Here is a 6,000-nt window from a genome sequence, read left to right as displayed (position 1 = left end):
AAAAGTTTACAAATGAACCCTCTTTTAAAAAAGAGTTAAGTTTTAATCTTGAACGTTCATTTATATATACCAATAACATTGAACAATATGCAGTGTTCATATTCTTTTTACTAACAATTGCAAAAGTGCATCTTAAACAAACAACAAACAACAAACAACATAACAAATCGGTAAATTAACATGTTATCAAAAATGTAACGACTTCTAAGGACTGAACAATTTCATGATCACTGTTGATCAGTAGACGCGTTCCAAGTTAGCCTTGGAACGCGTCTACTGGTCAACAGTGATCATGAAATTGTACATTGGATATACGAGTCTAATAAGGCTATATGTAGCCACAGCTGGAGGTCGTGAAGAAGAAGAAGTTGCGGCGGATACATTTTAGGTACTGGCAGCCACAATCGGAGTTGGAACTGCATCGCTTGAACAGATTCCATGGGCACGCCTGCAAAACATTGAAGATGAGTCAATATACGGTAAAAAGCGGTAAACTCTAGTATGGTGAGCGACACCATGTTCTTACAACCACACTCATTGCTGGAGTCGCACCGCTAATTCTATGACTAAAACGTTACTAAAGCCTTCAGAAAATGAATTTTTAGGCATTTTGGCTACCAAACAATATAAATCTGTTCTATTGTGAGTTATCTTGTATGACTGAATTGAAGGCACTGATGCCAAAATGAGCTGATTCTGAGTAATCTGTTCTATTGTGAGTTATCTTGTATGACTGAATTGAAGGCACTGATGCCAAAATGAGCTGATTCTGAGTAATCTGTTCTATTGTGAGTTATCTTGTATGACTGAATTGAAGGCACTGATGCCAAAATGAGCTGATTCTGAGTAATCTGTTCTATTGTGAGTTATCTTATATGACTGAATTGAAGGCACTGATGCCAAAATGAGCTGATTCTGAGTAATCTGTTCTATTGTGAGTTATCTTGTATGACTGAATTGAAGGCACTGATGCCAAAATGAGCTGATTCTGAGTAATCTGTTCTATTGTGAGTTATCTTGTATGACTGAATTGAAGGCACTGATGCCAAAATGAGCTGATTCTGAGTAATCTGTTCTATTGTGAGTTATCTTATATGACTGAATTGAAGGCACTGATGCCAAAATGAGCTGATTCTGAGTAATCTGTTATATTGTGAGTTATCTTGTATGACTGAATTGAAGGCACTGATGCCAAAATGAGCTGATTCTGAGTAATCTGTTCTATTGTGAGTTATCTTGTATGACTGAATTGAAGGCACTGATGCCAAAATGAGCTGATTCTGAGTAATCTGTTCTATTGCGAGTTATCTTGTATGACTGAATTGAAGGCACTGATGCCAAAATGAGCTGATTCTGAGTAATCTGTTCTATTGTGAGTTATCTTGTATGACTGAATTGAAGGCACTGATACCAAAATGAGCTGATTCTGAGTAATCTGTTTTATTGTGAGTTATCTTGTATGACTGAATTGAAGGCACTGATGCCAAAATGAGCTGATTCTGAGAAAAAAGGTCAAAACAGTCAACTTGTGAGTGCAGCTTTAAATGTAAAGAATTCTTACAAAGTAAACTTTCAATACATGCAACCGACATTGTTTTCGATGGAACATGGCCGAAGTCCTCATATTGCAAAGAATGCCTTTAACTCGATTTCCATATTTTGAAAAAACTAATTAGCTTAACAAGGACAAAACACAGTTTAATTAAAACGCAGAACAAATACCGACCTTGCTTACGGTGTTCGCGACATCATCCCAGACGGAGCGTTTTTCTGTCTTGGCTAGTTTTAGCTGCATCACCGCTTCTTCTAGCTCCGGGCCTCCTAGACGCCTGACTTTCGCTGTGAGGTGTTCAACCTGCGATGTTTAACAATCAAATTAAATACGCATTACCAAGTCCCTATATATAATTGTCTTGTTCACAAGCATTTTATATAGAGTTTGTTTAAGGAATGAAAGGCGGGATTGATGTCATTATGGGGGTATGTTGGACTTGTTAAGTAAGTGGAGTCCGAAAGACCCGACCGTAACCGAAAACAGTTGATCAAATGACGTCACAATAACGCGGGAGAAATCAATCCCTTCAAATCACTTTTAAACGTACAATTTGAACACTAATGACAACAATATATGTACCATATCAATAAATAATACTTTCTAATATATTAAGTGTTTCGGGGCCTGCTGACAAATGCAAACAATAACAAGATAAACAATTCTCAATTAACATGTACATGAGTATTGTTATGCGATGATTCTCGATCCGAACATATCCGAAGATATATTCACAACTGCCGAAAGACAGTCCATATAAGGAATGGAGATTGATGTGTGAATATATGCTATTGATATCGGGTGCTAACGTTACGCACCCACAACACATCGGCCATCTCCGCCATACGACGAGCCGGATGGATGCCGGTGCACTAGTAAACGTAGTTTGTAAAATTAATAACAATTTGTCAATTTTCCATGTTTTTTTCTCGAACATTGCGATGTATAGATGCAAACGTTGATTTAAAGTGTCATTTAGCTGTTTAAAGCGTTTGTAATTAAAGGCTTTTTTTATCCTGTCACTTGCATACATATCGATCCAATAACAAGGTGCCGTGCAAATTTTAGTTTATTAGGATAGTAGACCACGTGATGTTTATCTACAGTCAGGTGGCCATGTGACCGCGAAAACGAACTTCTTTTCTATATCCTGCAATGTCAGAGGAACAGCACAAATACTGTTTCAGTATCTTATCAATGGACCACCAACAGCCGACCTCAACAATCACTCGCACATAAAGTCCCATCATTATGCAAAATAATGACACTGGCAAAACAATCGACCTGAAAAACTACATGTGATGTGAAAATCTTACCCCACCCGCTAATGCTGGAAACTGTGAAACAGCATTCAACGATACTCGTCGATAGTTAATTCCATTTCTGTGGTGAATGACAAAATCTCACTTACAACAGAAATGTATGATCCCTTTGCCGGTGCAGTTCTGAACATCCAACACTATTATCATGAATTAAATCCATTTAATATTTGTCGATTGTTTGTAAACACTCGTGATCTTGAATCTTGACCTGTGTACTGTACTCGGAATAATTGTTACATCATCAAATAATGTTTGGAGACTGATCCATGCTTATGCACGTTTAAAAGCTTTTTATGTTTTGAATTGATATTTACGTATTAAAATGCAATGACTTTGAATATAAACGTATTGAAAAAAGTTGAACAGTTTTGAGAACTATTTTGGGGACGATTTAAACATGGATACCGGGTGTGATGACGTCAACAGGGGAAAAAAACAGTTGCCCCCCTTACTTTAAAAGATGCTTAATAATTTTAAGGTTTTTATAATGTTTAATCAACAAAGGAACAGGATAAATAGAACACTAGGTTAGTGCCGTGAAGGAGAAAGTTTATCTGGCTCGGCTGCGGATTTTATCGGGTTCGCCTTCGGCTCACCCGATAATTCCTCCGCCTTGCCAGATAAACTTCCTCCATCCACGGCACTAACCTAGTATTCTCTATGTATGTATATGAAACTATTTGCACTCGGTTTTCTGCGTAAACATATTACGCTCCGGACGTTGCATTATCCTAATACGCCCCAGAACGGGTGCACATCTAATAAGTATTACACACCTGGGGCGGTTTTCATACAACTTCTTAAGTCATTTCCTAAATTAAGTCACTTTGCTAATTTTAGTATCTCTTTAGTCATAAGAAATAAAAAGTAAATAATTTCCAAAACACAATTTTCATTGACAATTATTGAAAAAAATACTATGAGAATTAAAAAAACAAAAACAAATCGACTTAAGATAGGAAATGACTAAAAATGTTTTATGAACACGGCACCAGGTATATACGACATAAATAGCGGCCAGGCAGCCCCCAAAGGTGAATATGGACTAAGGGATTTTATCCCATGGTTCAAGTTTTTGCCACGATGAGGCCAAAGCTATTTTTTTTTTAGAAATACAGACGAGCTAAAAGAATATATGAGTCACCATCATTAACATTCCAAGGAATCCCTTTGATGACCCTATTTTGTAAAAATAAATGTTACCTTATCCACGGCCTGCTGGTAAAGCTTTTCTAGTTTAGGCATCCTGAAAATCGAAATGTTATGTTCGTGATAATTTCAGATATATGAGTTTGGGTCGGCTTTACAATCTTTGTTTAAAAAAATGGTAAAAAACCATGAGTTTGGAACGGGTGTGCGGGTGAACGGTTGTATCAATATTTCTTTTTGTTTAAAGCTTAAAATGGGTTCACATTTGCAAAATTGTATGATTGCTAGTAAAAGGAATAGCTATGTCATGAAAGCAGCGATCATAATGAATGAACCGTTCCGAAGACTAAAACTACGAGTGTGAATACAAGTTTGAACAAATACTTATTCCATTGAACAAGGATTTACCCTCTTGAATAGTTTTCGGCTTTCTTAAATTGTCTGTATCCACTGTCGCCATTGTGGCCACCGTTGTCATGTGCGATAATTTTTTGAGACATTTGATCTGCTGAATTCTTGTACGGGTAGGCCCGGTCGGCTGCCTTCTTGTACGGGTAGGCCCGGTCGGCTGACTCCTTGTACGGGAGGGCCCGGTCGGCTGATTTCTTGTACGGGTAGGCTCGGTCGGCTGACTCCTTGTACGGATAGGCCCGGTCGGCTGAATCCTTATACGGGTAGGCCCGGTCAACTGACTCCTTGTACGGATAGGCCCGGTCGGTTGACTCCTTGTACGGATAGGCCCGGTCGGCTGACTCCTTGTACGGATATGCCCGGTCGGCTGACTCTTTGTAAGGGTAGGACCGGTCGGCTGACTCCTTGTACGGGTAGGACGGGTCGGCTGACTCCTTGTACGGGTAGGACCGGTCGGCTGACTCCTTGTACGGGTAGGCCCGGTCGGCTGACACCTTGTACGGGTAGGCGCGGTCAGCTGACACCTTGTACGGATAGGCCCGGTCGGCTGACTCCTTGTTAGGGTAGGCGCGGTCGGCTGACTCCTTGTTAGGGTAGGCGCGGTCGGCTGACTCCTTGTACGGGTTGGCATCGATACTACCAATGTATCTGTCACGGTTAGGATATTCCCACTTTAGGTGGTAACTGTGGACATTCTGCAAGGCCGCTGAAAAGGAATTCAAGTTTTAAACATAATTAGAAAACCATGTGGTCACTTGACACTGGTTATGCCAGAATTATAAAACGAAATGGCAATACATCAATCGATTAATCAGCTCTTTAAATATACCAATATGTAAACACCTCGTTTGATTGGTCAAAGAGTAAGGTCAAAATCCATGTTATACAGCCACACTGAAAGATCGGTGGAACGTTGAAGTTGTTGTTCTTTAGAAAATAATTTGATCTGATTTTCGAAATCGAATGATAAATGTCAAAGAATATGTATGAATTGATAATCATATAATTTAACTACAAACGTAAAGGTCGTAAACTTGCAATGCAAATTAAAGGTAATGCAACTTACCAAGAAATCCTACAAAGGTTACGAGGCAACATATAGCAGCGTTCATGGTTCCAGTGCTGAAAGTACACGCAATAGGGCAAATCAAATTACATGCTTCTGTTGTCCAGCGATCTGATACCTGGGCTAATCTCTCACTCTCAATTTAAGAGCGCCATCGATAAAATGACAACGCTCGTTTGTTACTCGAGCCAAACAAAAACAAGTGACATTAATAACTGGTCTTTAGGATTATAGGAGTTAATTTATGTCTTTGTCCTATGGCTTTGAACACTGAAGTGAAGAATTTTGTCCTTTGCATAATCCAGTTTTTTAGATATTACCATAATTGTGATGGCCTTATGTCCTTGTGTGAAGTCAATTGAATCAACGTTGTTTTTTTAGATATGGTCCAAAGTCATTTCATGCTGAACAGTTTTAACCAAACTTACAGAGACAATCAAGGAGTTTTATTTGCATCCAAATTGAGTTGTCAAATTCATTTTTTGGTGGCCCTGAACAAA

Source organism: Mya arenaria, chromosome 16, assembly GCF_026914265.1.
Source record: "Mya arenaria isolate MELC-2E11 chromosome 16, ASM2691426v1".
Classification (NCBI taxonomy): domain Eukaryota; kingdom Metazoa; phylum Mollusca; class Bivalvia; order Myida; family Myidae; genus Mya; species Mya arenaria.
The sequence above is the reverse complement of the archived record's forward strand: the minus strand, read 5'-3'. Positions refer to the sequence as shown.